At 43.7% G+C, this 16195-nt stretch overlaps 1 long non-coding RNA gene across 1 annotated transcript in view; it reads left to right on the top strand.

Moving 5' to 3' along the window:
• Positions 1–16195, top strand: part of LOC109572111 (uncharacterized) — a 116495-nt gene that overhangs the window by 60685 nt on the left and 39615 nt on the right. The window contains exon 5 of the long non-coding RNA XR_002182743.2: positions 16063–16174. This is a non-coding gene — a long non-coding RNA (uncharacterized lncRNA). The remainder of the gene's footprint in view (positions 1–16062; positions 16175–16195) is intronic.

Raw genomic sequence — 16195 nt, 5'->3', positions numbered from 1 at the left:
GACTTCATAGCCGTTGGCACGTACTGCTTTCCAGCCGTGTGTCAAGTGATGCATCGGGTGTAATTGTGTATAATACTGTATTTAAAACACACGACAGCACAACAGGGGCACAAGGAAGATGTCAATCCCTGTGTCACGGATGAAGAAGGGGAGCCTCGCCAAGTCCCTGGTAGCAGACAAGGAAGCAGACAGGAAAGCGCAGAGACCAGACATGGACAGAGTTGGCTCTTGGCAAACCTCGCCCCCTTTCTCCTGACCACTGTGAACCTGGGGAAGTTGCTCAGCCCTTTTAAGCCCCAAATTGCCATTCATTAAGTGGATAATACTGTTACCAACCTTCCAGGGTGGACGGGCCTTCCAGGGTTTTGGTTTTTTTTTTTTTTTTTGGTCCCTGGAACGGACAAAACCAGGCAGCCTTGCCCTGTCCTGGGAAGAAGGGTTGCCCTCTGCCTTTGCTCTTCTTCCAGCTGCCGGCAGGTAGCGAGGAGAAATTTTCCCACTCCTGAAATCCCAAGTCCAAGTTCAGGGCACTTTGCTGTTAGTGAAGGGGAAACACGTTCATTTTAGCAGTGCTATGAAGGAAGATCCTCATGTAGGGAAAGAGAGGATGATTACTGAGGTACCTCCAGGAAGTGGAAATGTGTTTTGTTTTTTCATCCTTAAGTGTTCCATTTAGAAATCAAGTAATCTCAAAGACTTAAGATTGGAAAATGGCTGGATGTCCCCCTCCCGCATTTCTCTTCTAAGACTCACTTTTTTGCAGTGAACAGGAGACAATGATACCTCCTCCTGAGTGCCGTTGACAGGTCTCTACAGGGCAGTATCTGCACAGACCTGACTTGTCACACTGGCTGGCTCCTTGTCATGGCTTTATAAAGAGTCTCTGTTACTACAAGGACCAAAGGCAGGAGAGTGAGTCAAGAAACGTGGTGCACATTTTCCGCCGATTATTCACTCAATGGCCACATCCACTGGAACTTATACCAACGACTGTGTGGATTTCCTTCCATAGTCCCCCTCGTGAGGTGAAACTGTATGAAATGGAGGGTGACACTGGGTTATGTGAATAACGGAAGCTCTTACATCTCTGACCACCATTGATTTCTAGCTCCTGTTCTGTAGGAACCTGTGTCCATGGTCATGTGGGCTGTACACGCTTCAGAAGCAGCCCCACCACGGGGAGCCCATCGTCCCTACGTCATGACGGTGGAAGGAGGCATCCTGGGGGCAGGCCTCGTGTAGACACAATATTAAATGGTCTGTTACATCCAACCTGGAGCACTTTCTGAGATTATAAATCACCAACCCCAGGCCAAGAACAGCCAAGCGGTGACCCTCCTCGCCCCACCCCTGCGCCCCACCAGTCTCAAAAGATCCAGTCCTACAATTCAGCAGACCCCAGGCCTCCCCCCATTCCTTGGGCCGAGTTTGTAACTTTGACTTCCTCCTGTTGAGTCCAGTGCTATACTGGGAAAGTTATGTTTAAGAAAAGCAAAAAAGAACCCCCCTTGACTCCTAAGGGCTGTTTCTGAACGCATGTACGCTCTTCGAAGAGCAATGGAAAACAGCTGCAAAATTCTAGCTGCTTCTCGGAGAAGCAAGAGGGAGACCGTGGTGCCTTCATGGGCTCCCTGAAGTAGCTGGCATCTCAGGGTTCCTTGTGTTCCTGACAAGACAGGGCACGCAGCCCTCATTTCTCGTATCCCCATGTCATCCACGCTGCCAGCAGAGGCTCTGAATACCTCAACTCAAAGAAAGCTGGATGCACCCGGTGTTAGGAATAATTGCTCAAGGATGTTTCCAGGCTCATCATAAATTTTTGTAGTGTCTCGGTAGAGCTGCAAAGAAGAAAAACCTCAACAATGTAAAATGCTTATGAGAGGGTGGGAGAGCCTGTCTGATTCCAGGAAAAATTTAGATTCACAGTTAGATTTCAGTTTTGTTTTTTTTTTTAAGGGAAAATGAAGGAAACGTTTTGTTTCCTCATAAAACAGAAATGATTGCAAGCAAGATACAGGAGAAGCTGAAAACTTATTTTCCTTAGTATGCCAAGGCTAGGCAGGAAAGGAGAGAAAATAGAAAGAGAGAGACAGAGAAATAAGGAAGGAAGGGAGGAAGTGAGAAAGGGACGAAGGATGGATGGAGAGAGGGAGGGAAGAGCAAGGCGGACTTTGCCATCAGGCCCAGGACAGCTTATGTCAGGACTCACAGTCCATTCACTTAATATTTCTAAACATTAATTTTTATTAAATTAATTTTAATTTCCTTTAATTAATTTTAATTATACTTTCTTTTAAAATCGAAGAAAAAAATAAATACAAATATATAATACTGGATCCTGTCAGGATTATATTCATCTTTACTCCAATACAGTTATATAATTTTTTTTGTAATCGAAGCACAAGTGCTGAGGTCCTCGCTGCAAAATCATAACACAGTTGCAGGAAGGAGAGAAGGGTGCTGGGGGGCAGAGAGGGCTGGGTGAGGACAAAGCCGGCAGAGAGAGACAGAGGTGCATATGCTGCAACTGTGGGGTCTTGAGCGCGGTGGTGGCAGTTGTAAAAGGTTCTTCAAGAGGTGACTCTTAGGGCTTTATCTAGTTAGAGGGCCTGGCTCGTGACTTGGATGCAATTACCAAAAGTTGTATTTTAACATTCCAGTGATCATTAATCCACTAGAAAAAGATTTACAAAGGCCATAAATGACTTCCAATCACCCCATGTCTCCATCCCCTGTTCTATAACACACTGGTGGGTTTAGATCACTTTAACCTTTCAAGTCGTCTTTGTGATTATTGACCTTTAGGGAAGACCAAAGACAAAGGTCAAATCTTCACCCTCAAGGAATAAGCTTCCTTCTTCTCATATTGAAATCGTTGGGCCTGGCTCTTGGTCTCCTGAATAAGGAGCCATCGCTCCTTGAGGAAATTAGAGCAGTCTGACCTTCCCAAGGCGTCACTCAGCCTACACAGCTTTTCATTTTTAAGATCAGAATCCAGGTAGCTGGCTTCCAGGCCTGGCTTCATCCTCTGCAGACCCCATCCCCCACCCAGAGCTGGAGCCCATCCCCCCAGGGGTCTTTCTAAAGCTTGTTTCTCTCAATTCCTTGAGGCTCTGCCTAGCAAGAAGGGCAAACAGCCATGTCAATGACAAACTAACCCATGTAACCCTCTGTAGCTTGAGATCAGTGAAGCGAAATCTTCCACAAGAAAATGTCCTTCTGAGTTTGTCTAGGAAAATAAGAGTCCCATAAAACCCAGCTCAAGTATTTAGTAGGTACGTAATGATTTCCACAGGGTGATCTATACCTCAGTTTTCTTGTTTGGAATGTGACAAGAAATTCCTTCTATGCTAGGTTGTTGTCAAGATGAAATTAACTTATGTATATGAAGCACTTAGCATATGGTTGCTGAGTATAGGTGTTCGTCAAAAGGGGACTGTTATCAGTACTCTTGTAATTTAATAATTTTCAGTTCAGTTGTTAAGGAGGAGATACCTATTGTACAAAAATTTTAAGTATTGAAGGGTATACAGAAGTAGAAAAGTAGAAAAGAGCTCACCGGTAGTCTTTCCATCTAGATGTAAGTAGTTTGACATTTTGGCTTTCCCCAACCCCACTTTCATAATATATATATATAAGTTTTACTAAAATATAGTTGGTTTACAATGTTAATTTCTGCTGTACAGTAAAGTGATTCGGTTATACTTTTTCATATTATTATTTTCCATTATGGTTTATCACAGGATATTGAATATATCAATAGCTCCCTATGCTACACAGTAGGACCTTTCCGTTTATCCATCCTATATATAAATGTAATAGTTAGCATCCGCTAAACCCAAACTCCCAATCCTTCCCTCCCTCACCCCTCAACTCACTCATGTTTAAAAGCATTTCAGACATAAAGTATGGAAACTAATAACAGAGTTCACCAAAGTTGCTAGATTCAAGTCCAGTACACACAAATCAATTGTACAATTCTTATTGAACATAATTACCAAATGCATTATTAAATTGGTATGATTTACAATGGCAACTAAATAATAAATACTTCGGGGAAAAATCTAACAAAAGTATACATAATTCTATGATAAAAAATAGAAAATGTCATCTTAAATCATAGAAGAAAATCTCAATATGCAAAGATATAGATCATGGTCACGGTGAACAGATTACAAGCAGACACTTCTTCCCTGTGTACTTTCCCTGTATATACCCTGAGCTTGGTATTGCTATTATTCCCATTTTACAGATGAGAAACTGAGACTGAAAGGGATTAGGTGACGTGTCCAATGTCACACAGGTAGTAACTGTCAGAATCAGGACTTGAATTGGATCTGAGCACCTTAGATGTCTGAGTTCTATGGTAAATATGATCTACTGCCTCTATTTTGAAACTGTGGCCCATACTTCCATCCAGTTATTCATTCTAGAATCCTCAAATCTGTCTAATTCTCCATGAAGGGAACAGGCATGGCTGCCTTTCTATCTCTGAAAACTGATCCACAAAATAACCATTCTGAACCTGAGTCTGTTATTTCTTGGGGTTCGTGATTAGCCAGTGTCCTGATCTATCCAGCCCCCTTCCTCCCCACCTCCATCCTGGGGAGAAAGAGGGGCCATTGTGCTCCAGGTGCCCCGGAGCCCCACTCTGGGGGCAGTGAGGGGCCCCAGGGCGCAGGGACCCGCGTGGCAGTCTGGACCACGTGGCGGGGCCGAGGCTTGCTCACACAAGCCGGGCAGAGTGATTTGCAATCAGTTGCAAGTGATTACACATTGTTTCCCGTGGATAGGCAGAGGGAGCCCTGAAGGGATAATGAGATGCAGCTGATGGAAAATCACAGCTGACTGTCAACAGCGCTGAGGCTTTGCACAGCCCTCCAGTGCTGTAGACAAGTCCTCTCCCCTGCAAGGGCCAGGAGCACATTGAAGAATGTTAATACTTAGACCCTTCACGGTGCCATTGACTGCAGGGTCACCTGTTAAGTGCTAGATCTAATCGGGGAAGGGTAGGACGAAGAGACTCCCTCCAGACAAACCACACAGGCTCTGGGGCTCCAAATCGCTCTCCTAAGGGAGAGCCCAGGTCCAGGATCGGCGGCCGGTCCACAGGCCTGGAAACCAGGGCGGCCAAGGATGGAGTCCCGTGACTTTTCGAGGCCCCCAGAGAGGCAGGTTTCTTTGACAGGGCATCACCGGGGCAGGGCTAGGGAGGGAGGTTGCATGATTTCCTCGCTGTGCTCAATGAGAGACTCTGTTTAAATGATCTTTCCATGGATCACTTCGCTAAGAACCAACTTGAGCCCTGTTTACCCTTCTGTTGTCAAGGAAAAACAGCTGTTTGCTTAAATTGAGGTCTCCTTCCGTGACGGTCATTACTGCCTCCCCAGTAAGAGATAATGGGCTTGAATTTCCCAATGAGAGGGGGGCTGCTCCAGTCTTGACTCTCCTGGTGAAGGACGTCTGTGACCCAGAGGGGCCTTCCTGAGGAAGGTACTGGTCACCTTCATCTTCATGTTTCATTACCCTTCCCAGGGGACGTGCAATGAGGTCCCCACTCAATGGACTTGTTAAGAGCACAACTCTGGTTCCAGATCTTTAACCCAGTTTCTTCGAAGACCATTCCCATCCACAGCGTTCAGGCTGCAATGTCCCCACAGGACTTGTTGGAATCATTTATAATAATAGGTAGAGTCTGGCCAATTCATGATTGACTGCTGCTGCTGCTAAGTCACTTCAGTCATGTCCAACTCTGTGCGACCCCAGAGATGGCAGCCCACAAGGCTCCTGTCCCTGGGATTCTCCAGGCAAGAACACTGGAGTGGGTTGCCGTTTCCTTCTCCAATGCATGAAAGTGAAAAGTGAAAGTGAAGTCAGTCGTCTCCGACTCCTAGTGACCCCATAGACTGCAGCCCACCAGGCTCCTCTGTCCATGGGATTTTCCAGGCAAGAGTACTGGAGTGGGGTGCCATTGCCTTCTCCCATGATTGACTAATGAGTGCCTAAAAGAAAAAGAAAGGGCACACAGTCAAAATGGTCAGACCCTTAGCGAAACCATTCGTTTTTGTTTTGTTTGGCTAACTGCTTATGATATTCCCTTTTTTCCCAATTAAACATTTTATTTTGAGAAAACTGTAACTTATCAGGTAGTTGCAGGAAGGAATGCAGTGAGAGCCCATTAGATGTTACCCTGTTTCCCTCATTGATAGCACCTTGCAAAATTACAGTGTAATCTCACAACCAGGATACTGATGTTGCTATGTCCACTGATTCTCAAACATCCCCAGTTTTACTCATGGGTTCTATGCAGTCCTGTTGCATGAGGGGAGTCCTGTATCCAACACCACAGTCAAGATTCAGAACAACGCCACGACCACAAGGTCCCCCTGACCTGCCCTTTCACAATCTCCCCTCTCTGCCTCATGCCTGGCCCTTGGCAGCAACTCACCCACCCTCTGATTCTGTATGTTCCTTTCTTCAAGAATGCTGTATAAGACTAATGGACAAAGGAGATGGGGAGGATGGAGAGGGCGAGACAAATAGAGAGAATAACATGCATACCACCATATGTAAAATAGATAGCCAATGGAAATTTGCTGTATGACTCAGGAAACTCAACCCGGGGCTCTGTGACAACCTAGAGGGGTGGGAAGGGGTGGGAGATGGGAGGGAGGCTCTGGAGAGGGGGCATATGTATACCTAATTCATGTTGATGTATGGCAGAAATCAAACCAATATTGTAAATCAATTGTCTATCAATTAAAAATAAATTTTATAAAGAGAGAGAAAAAGAATGCTGTACAAATGGAATCATACAGTATATGACCTCTTGGCGCTGGCTTTGTTCACTTAGCTTTCACTCAGCGTAATTACCTGGATTCATCCAGGCTGGTGGATGAATCAATTCTTCATTCTTTACCGCTGAGTAACATTCCATGGTGTGGATGATCTGGTTTGTCTAACCACCTCCTGAAGGTGAATTAGGTTGCTTCCAGGTTGGAGCTATGATGAATAAAGTTGCTCTGAATATTCATGTGCGGGTTTTCGTGTGAACATCCATTTTCATTTTTCTGGATAAATATCCAGGAATGTAATGACTGGGTCATATGACAATTGCATATTTAGTTGTGTAGAAGGGGGCAAACCAATCTTGAGTGGTTATATCATTTCCCATCCCTGCTGATGGTGTCTGAGCGTTCCATTTCTCTCCACCCTCACTAGCATTTGGTGGTGTTACTATTTGTTACTTTGGCCATTCTGGTAGGTGTGTGGCAATATCGCATTGTGGTTTTAAATTGCACTGACTCAGCATACTCAATGACTAGTAAAGCTGCACGTCTTTTCACGTGTTTATCTGCCGTCTGTATCTCCTCCTCAGTGGCATGTCCAGCATGTCGCTGTTGTTCAGTCGTGTCTGACTCTCTGTGACCCCATGGACTGCAGCATACCAGGTTTCCCTGTCTTTCACCATCTCCTGGAGTTTGCTCAAACTCATGTCCATTGATTCAGTGGTGTCATCTCATCCTCTGTCGTCCCCTTCTCCTCTTGCCCTCAATCTTTCCCAGCATCAGGGTCTCCAGTGAGTTGGCTCTTAGCATCAGGTGACCAAAGTATTAGAGCTTCAGCTTTAGCATCAGTCCTTCCATTGAATACTCAGGGTTGATTTCCTCTAGAATTGACTGGTTTGATCTCCTTGATGTCGAAGGGACTCTTAAGGGTTTTCTCCAGCATCACCATTTGAAAGCACCAATTCTTCAGTGCTCAGCCTTCCTTATGGTCCAACTCTCACATCTCTCTTTATATGACTACTGGAAAAATCAGTATTCATGACTTCCATCTATTTTTTAAAATTTGAATGCTTTTTTTTTTACTATTGAGTTTTGAAGGTTCTATATATTCTAGAAACTAATCTTCTGTTGGATATGTGACAGACTCTCTTCTCTCAAGCCATAGCTTTCCTTTTAATCCGTTAAGTGGGATCTCTCACAAACAAAAAGGTCTTAATTTTGCTGGGATCCAATGTATCAGTTGTTCGTTTTGTGGACCAAACTTTTGGTATCAAATCTCTTTGGCTCTCCTTGATGCACCTAGACCCTAATTTTCTCATATTATTTTCTTTAAAGTTCTACACTTATAAGTTTTCCACCTGCAACCCTGATCCACTGGAATTTAATTTTTGTATAAGTTCTGAAGTTGAGGTCAGAATTCTTTTCTTTGCCCCTGGATGTGCCGTGGCTCCAGCCCCGTTTGTTGAAAGGCTTTTATCTTTTCAACAAAAGCTCCACCCTCACTTGTCTTTACATCCATTGAACTGCTTCTGCAACTTTGTCAGAAATCAGTCGGGCATATTTGTATGGTAAACAGTTTTTAAAATTTAAGTGAAGCAGCGAAGTCACAGAACAATATGTGTAGTGTGGTCTCATTCCTCTTTGTTAGCATAAGCTTATATATCCACATATACATGTATACATATTGACTGTGATGTTTATTATGATTATCTCTGAAGGCTGAAGCAGAAAGATTTTCACCTTATGTACTTAGAAAGGTTATAATTTATTGAGCATTTATTGTATGACTGGTGCTAATTAAAATTTTATCATGCATTAAGGGGCTATTGTAAACAGGAATCATCATGATCATCATCACTGAGCTACTACTCACTCTCATAGAGCAGATACTGTTCTTAAATGCTTTACCCCTGTCCTCTCACTTGACTATCACACCAACCCCAGGGGGTAATTTCTATTGCCTGTGAACATGTATAGTCTTTCAGTCATGTCCAACTCTTTGCAACCCTTTGGACTGTAGCCCGCCAGGCTCCTTTGTCCATCAGATTCTCCAGGCAAGAATATTGGAGTAGGTTGCCATGCCCTCCTCCAGCAGATCTTCTGACCCAGGAATCGAACCCACTTCTGTGTCTCCCTGCATTGCAGGCAGATTCTTTACCCACTGAGCCATCAGGGGAGCCCTAGGGTTTTTCCCCTAAGCAAACTTCTAAGACTTCTAGAGTATCCTAATATACATACTTTCTAAAAAGAGATCATGTTTAAAATAATCTCCTCTGTTTTTGAGAACTGTGCTTGCCTGGTTTCCAATGGCTCCTGAGGATGAGGTGGTCTCTACAATGCTTTCCCTGTATTCCAAGTAAACAAGACAAAACCTGAAAGCTCAGTGACAGGACAGGACCCCAGGCTTGCTCAAGTCTTCATGGCCTAGAGCCACCTCGCCAGATGTACTCAAAGGCAAACAGAGAGCCTTCTTTGAATATTTCTGCTTTAAAAAAAAAAAAACCAGCCTTTATATTATTCCTTTTATTAAATAGCAACGCCCTAGAAAGGAAGTGGTAAATAAGTGTTAAGATATATATTAACTAAAATATACAAGTAATCACTGGAGTGAAAAACACTCTCAATCACCCCAAATCCTGCAGATGAAGAAAAATTAGGCTTTATGTATACATTCCATAGCACTATCCCTCAGTCTCCTTATTTTACACGTTTCCGATTCACTGACACCTCCCAAGTCCCTCAAAGTGCCACAAAAAATAAAAATTATTGATTAAATAAAATTTAAAAAATAAAAACATTTAAAGTAGAATTATTCTTCCAAGTGCGGTTCCTTCTACCCAGGAGATATTTCTTCCGTTACTCATCTCCTTTCTGTTCTGATGGCCGCTGGCTCAGTCTGGGCCTCTGTCACCTGTTTCTGCCCGTACCCTGATTATCTTCTGGCTTCTCCTAACTCGAGTCTTTCTTCTCCAGTCAGTCGTACCCACACCACCAGGTTGACTGCCAGAAAATGCAGCTCTAGCCATGTGAGTCCCTTGCTCTTCACGGGCTCCCTGCAGCCTTCTGATACAGGTACAAACTCCACAGTTTGGAATTCGCAGAATTACTTCAGTCCAGCTCTCTCTGCTTCGCTCCCTGCCGTTAACCTTGCCCTGCCAAGCCCTGTTCCCTCTGGAGGGAGGACCCTTTCCAGGACGGCCTCCGCAGCTGTGTGCTTCTTCTCGAGGGGCCTTCAGCGGGCTGTGCTCCTGGGACACTGGCTGCTGGCCTCCTCCTTCAAAGCCAGCAGAGGCCCCCCTCCCCCGGGAAGTTTTTTTTTCCTCATATTTCTCCAAACTGACCAGCACCTTGAACAGCATCTTGATAATCAAGTCCACACAGCAGCCCGCAGTGTATAAACCTTTCTCTTGGTATTCTTGCCCAGCTATCCGTGGCCTACCTCCTGCAGAAACAAGAAAGTGAGGGGAGTTCCCACGGTGAGAATGTGGCTTGGTATTTTCATGTATGTTAATGAAAAGATGAAGGTGAAGGATGTTTGCTAGAAGTTTACTGATTCTTTAATGATACGTGTGACTATCTTGCTGACTCAAATAGTAGCTTTCGAATATGGGAAGAATGTCAGTCAAATTTTTGTACCATTCACAGTGTCACCGTTTGAGACATGATTCAAAGGTTAATCTGTATTATTAACATTGTTTCCAGCATTTTCATATGTCTGGAGAAACAAAATCACAGTAAATTGAGCCATGATTAGTAGTGTTTGCCTCTTTTCATGGTGGAAATACTCCCAACGTGGCTGAATTCAAGCTACCAGTTTGACATCAGTGAACACAAAGTTGAGAAGAGATATACAGTAGCACATCATTATGTGATATTTTTACCATACACATACAATGGGTGTAAATAATCTAAAGAAAATAGTGAAATGTAAAATAATTAGGAATGGTCAATTTTCAACAAGTTTTCAGCAATGCATTTCAGTGGTGAAAAAGTTTGTCTATATGAAGAAAAAAAAAAAAAAGAAAGAAAGGCAATGCCAAAGAATGCTCAAACTACCACACAGTTGCACTCATCTCACACGCTAGTAAAGTAATGCTCAAAATTCTCCAAGTCAGGCTTCAGCAATATGTGAACCATGAACTTCCTAATGTTCAAGCTGGTTTTAGAAAAGGCAGAGGAACCAGAGATCAAATTGCCAACATCCGTTGGATCATGGAAAAAGCAAGAGAGTTCCAGAAAAACATCTATTTCTGCTTTATTGACTATGCCAAAGCCTTTGACTGTGTGGATCACAATAAACTGTGGAAAATTCTGAAAGAGATGGGAATACCAGAACACCTGATCTGCCTCTTGAGAAATTTGTATGCAGGTCAGGAAGCAACAGTTAGAACTGGACATGGAACAACAGACTGCTTCCAAATAGGAAAAGGAGTTCGTCAAGGCTGTATATTGTCACCCTGTTTATTTAACTTCTATGCAGAGTACATCATGAGAAACGCTGGACTGGAAGAAACACAAGCTGGAATCAAGATTGCCGGGAGAAATATCAATAACCTCAATATGCAGATGACACCACCCTTATGGCAGAAAGTGAAGAGGAACTCAAAAGCCTCTTGATGAAAGTGAAAGTGGAGAGTGAAAAAGTTGGCTTAAAGCTCAACATTCAGAAAACGAAGATCATGGCATCCGGTCCCACCACTTCATGGGAAGTAGATGGGGAAACAGTGGAAACAGTGTCAGACTTTATTTTTCTGGGCTCCAAAATCACTACAGATGGTGACTGCAGCCATGAAAATAAAAGACACTTACTCCTTGGAAGGAAAGTTATGACCAACCTAGATAGCATATTGAAAAGCAGAGACATTACTTTGCCAACAAAGGTCCATCTAGTCAAGGCTATGGTTTTTCCTGTGGCCATGTATGGATGTGAGAGTTGGACTGTGAAGAAGGCTGAGCGCCGAAGAATTGATGCTTTTGAACTGTGGTGTTGGAGAAGACTCTTGAGAGTGCCTTGGACTGCAAGGAGATCCAACCAGTCCATTCTGAAGGAGATCAGCCCTGGGATTTCTTTGGAAGGAATGATGCTAAAGCTGAAACTCCAGTACTTTGGCCACCTCATGCGAAGAGTTGACTCATTGGGAAAGACTCTGATGCTGGGAGGGATTGGGGGCAAGAGGAGAAGGGGACGACAGAGGATGAGATGGCTGGATGGCGTCACTGACTCGATGGACATGAGTCTGAGTGAACTCCGGGAGTTGGTGATGGACAGGGAGGCCTGGCGTGCTGCAATTCATGGGGTCACAAAGAGTCGGACACGACTGAGTGACTGATCTGATCTGATCTGATGAAGAAAAAAAAAAAGAAAAAAGAACTCTGACTCATATCTTACACCATAGACAAAAATCAATTGGTGAAAGCTTCACTGGCCTAAACATAAAAGCTAAAACTATAAAGTTTCTGTAAAGAAACTAGGAGAATATCTTCACAACATTTAAGTGAGCAAAGGTTTTGTAGAACACAGGAAGTACTAATCATAAGAGAAACAATGGTAAAAATGGACTTCAACTTAATTAAGCAATTAGCTTCAAAAGATAACTTCCTTTAAAAAGTAAATAAGCAAGACTCAGACTTGGAGAAAATAGTTTTAATACATACACCTGCCTTAGGATTCATATTCAAGTTATATACACATATATACAACTGCTGAAACTCAGTATTTAAAAGATAAATGACACCATTTAAAATCTAAAACTCTAATAAGAACGTAACAAAGAAAAATATCAAATGAAGCACATGAAGAAATGTTCAAGATTAGTCATCAAGAAAATACAAATTAACACCATGATATAATGTTACACACCCACTAGAATGGTAAAATAAAAGAGATTGGCCATGCCAGATGTTGATGTGGACCCAGTGGGAGTGCAAAATGGTACAAATCACCTTGAAAATCAGTCCAGCAATATCATGAAAGTAAGCCTACACCCACCCCACAACCCAGAAATATCCCTCTTAGATGTTAACCCAAAGAAATGAAAGCATATATACACAGCAAGAGAATATTTACACACACGTCATCAGTAAATAACCGTGCAGAGAGCCCAGATGTTCATCAGCATGAAACAGATAAACTGTGATACAGCCGTACTCCAGAGGTAAGGACTACTAACATATTGCAACCTGGATGAACTCTCAAAACATTATGCTGAGCAGAAGAAGCCAAATACAAGCACGCTGCTGTGTGCGTCCGTTCAGTTGAAGTATTGAAGCAGGAAAAACTAATCTCTGATGAAAAAAATACGTCTAAAGCTTTTTTCGTATTACCTCCAAGAAAGCCAGTCAGTGTAAAACTCTTAAATGGGCACACACACACACACACACCCCCCCCACAACCTTCTGACAGATGATACCAAACGTGACTTAGCCGTCTCCTTCACTGAGATGCAGAAATTGGATTTTTTTCCCCCTGCTTGTACAGAATCCTCTGTACTTAAGAATGCAAACTGTAAATCAATACCCACGTCTTAAAGGTGACATTTCAACAACTGTACATCCTGGAGCCTCTCAGGATCTCAGGATCGTTTTGTTCCTGTCAAATGTCTAACCCTGTGAATAATTTATGGGCAGCCAACTCCGCATCTTGTGCTACAGTCTGCAGGGCCTCCCTTTGGTATGTGTGTATCTTCATTCGAATAGTTGGTCATCTGTTCAAAACGTTACTGAATACCTACTGTGTGCTGGCACTGGATTGGGCAGTGTGAATGCAGCTGTGGAAATGCCTAATCTGAACCTGAAACTTACATGGGGAGGGGGAAAGGAGAGACATCAGGTTACAGATTGCACCATATATTTCACTTGTAATGATTGCTTTTTTAAAACATTAATTTATTTTTGGCTGCACTAGGGCTTCTCTGCTGTATGTGGGCTTTCTCTCATTGTGGTGCTGGGCTTATTGCCGTGACTCTCTTGTTTGAGAGCACGGACTCAGTAGTTGTGACACACGGGCTTAGTTGCCTCGTGGCAGATGGTATCTTCGCAGACCAGGTATTGAACCCACGTACTCTGCACTGACAGATGGATTCTTTACCACTGGACCGCTGGGGAAGTGCATGACTGCTTTCTTAAAAAAGGGAGTTAAACAGTGCAGGCCTCTTATGAGCACATTTACAAAGTCTTCATCTTGTCTTGGATAGATGGAGAATAAATTAGGAGTTTGAATTAACATATACACACAACTATATGTAAAGTTCCTGATTGGAGAGACTGACTGAGGGGGAACCTGGGTCTTGTTCTGATGGGCGGGGCCATGCTCAGTAAATCTTTAATCCAATTTTCCGTTGATGGGCAGGGCTGTGTTCCCTCCCTGCTCTTTGACCTGAGACCAAACTATGGTGGAGGTAATGAAGATAATGGCGACCTCCTTCAGAAGGTTCCATGACGCACTGCGCACTCAGCGCCCCTGACCCTGCAGCAGGCCACCGCTGACCCCCACCTCTGCCAGAGACGCCTGGACATTCACGGGCAAGTCTGGGACAGTCTCTTGTGGGGCCACTGCTCCTTTCTCCCGGGTCCTGGTGCGCGAGGTTTTGTTGGTGTCCTCCAGGAGTCTGTTTCCCAGTCCTGGGGAAGTTCTGGAGGCTCTATGTGGGGTTAATGACGACCTCCTCAAAGAGGGCTTATGCCATACCCAGGTCTGCTGCACCCAGAACCCCTGTCCCTGCAGCAGGCCACTGCTGACCCGTATGTTCACAGGAGACACTCAAACACTCAAAGGCAGGTCTGGCTCAGTCTCTGTAGGGTCTCCTGGCACACACAAGGTTTTGTATGATCCCTACAAGTGTCTCTGGCAGGTGTGGGGTGTGATTCTAAACGCGATTTCACCCCTCCCACCATCTTGCTGGGGCTTCTCCTTTGCCCTTAGATATGGAGTATCTTTTTTTGGTGGGAGCAAACATTCTCCTGTTGATGGTTGTTCAGCAGAGAGTTGTAATTTTGGAGTTCTCGCAGAAGATGAGCACACGTCCTTCTACTCCACCATCCTGTAGTTCGACCATCACTGATGGTCGCTGTTTTGTAGCAACTGAACTGAACTGATATGTGAAGTTGATAACCAACAGAGCCTATTGTATAGCACAGGGAACTGTACTCAATATCTTATAATAAGCTATAAGGGAAAATAATCTGAAGAAGAATGTGTGTATGTGTGTGTGTGTGTGTGTGTGTGTGTGTGTGTGTGTGTGTATGTATCAGTTCAGTTCAGTTGCTCAGTTGTGTGCGACTCTTTATGACCCCGTGGACTGCAGCACGCCAGGCCTCCCTGTCCATCACCAATTCCCGGAGCTTGCTCAAACTCATGTCCATTGAGTTGGTGATGTCATCCAACCATCTCATCCTCTGTATATCTATCTATCTATCTATATATCTGTATATATCCATATCTAATAGGGCTTCCTGGTGGCTCAGTGGTAAAGAATCTGAGTGCAATGCAGGAGACACAGGAGGCATGAATTCAATCCCTGGGTCGAGAAGCAACCCACTCCAGTATTCTTGCCTGGAGAATCCCATTGACAGAAGACCCTGAAGGGCTACAGTCCATAGGGTCGCAGAGAGTAGGACATGACTGAAGTGATGGAGCACACACACATTCATATATATACACACAGAAACACACACATATACATATATATATATATATATAACTGAATGTGCTGTACACCTGAAATTAACACAACATTGTAAACCAATTATATTTCAATTAAGTAAGATAAGGAGGACTTCCTGGAGGAAGAAGATTTCGAGCTGGGCTACCAGTGAAGTGCAAGAGTTTACATGGAGTGAGCTGAAGTTTCAGTTGACTGAAGTATTGTGTCAATGGTCCTGATACACAGAAGAGCATGATGTTTTCAAGGTTCCAAGAGAAAGTTTATCCTTGGGAAAAGTAGAGACACAGAGTGAGTCTAGTGAAATTGACAAGGTTTGGAACAAGCAGGACTGTGTTAAGAATCTCTGATTTATCAATAAATAAAATCAGGGAAGCTATTAAAGAGAGTTGCACTTTAGACGGATGCAATAGTTGGGTACAGCGTGTAGAATAGCCTGGGGAGTATATGTAAAAGCTGTGGGGAGACCAGTTTGAGGTCAGCACATATACAGCATAGACAAATGCCTCCACTGATGTCCAGTGAAAGACCTGCTCTGAGTTCTGTAGACTACAGAAAAATCTTCGATAGCCGTACTTTGAACAATTAACAAATATACTGGCATTGCTTTTCAGACAGAAGATGGAGATCTGAGAGGCTTACAGGAGAAAAAGTTAAGGAGCCCGTCAAGAAGAGGATGGACAGACCAAAGAAAACAGCCCACGGCAGCAGACACCTGAGATACAGGTGTGTGCCAGATGCTTTTTT

The sequence above is a fragment of the Bos indicus genome, chromosome 18 (genome assembly GCF_029378745.1).
Source record: "Bos indicus isolate NIAB-ARS_2022 breed Sahiwal x Tharparkar chromosome 18, NIAB-ARS_B.indTharparkar_mat_pri_1.0, whole genome shotgun sequence".
NCBI classification, from domain to species: Eukaryota; Metazoa; Chordata; class Mammalia; order Artiodactyla; family Bovidae; genus Bos; species Bos indicus.
This window is presented reverse-complemented; position numbering and strand designations above follow the sequence as displayed.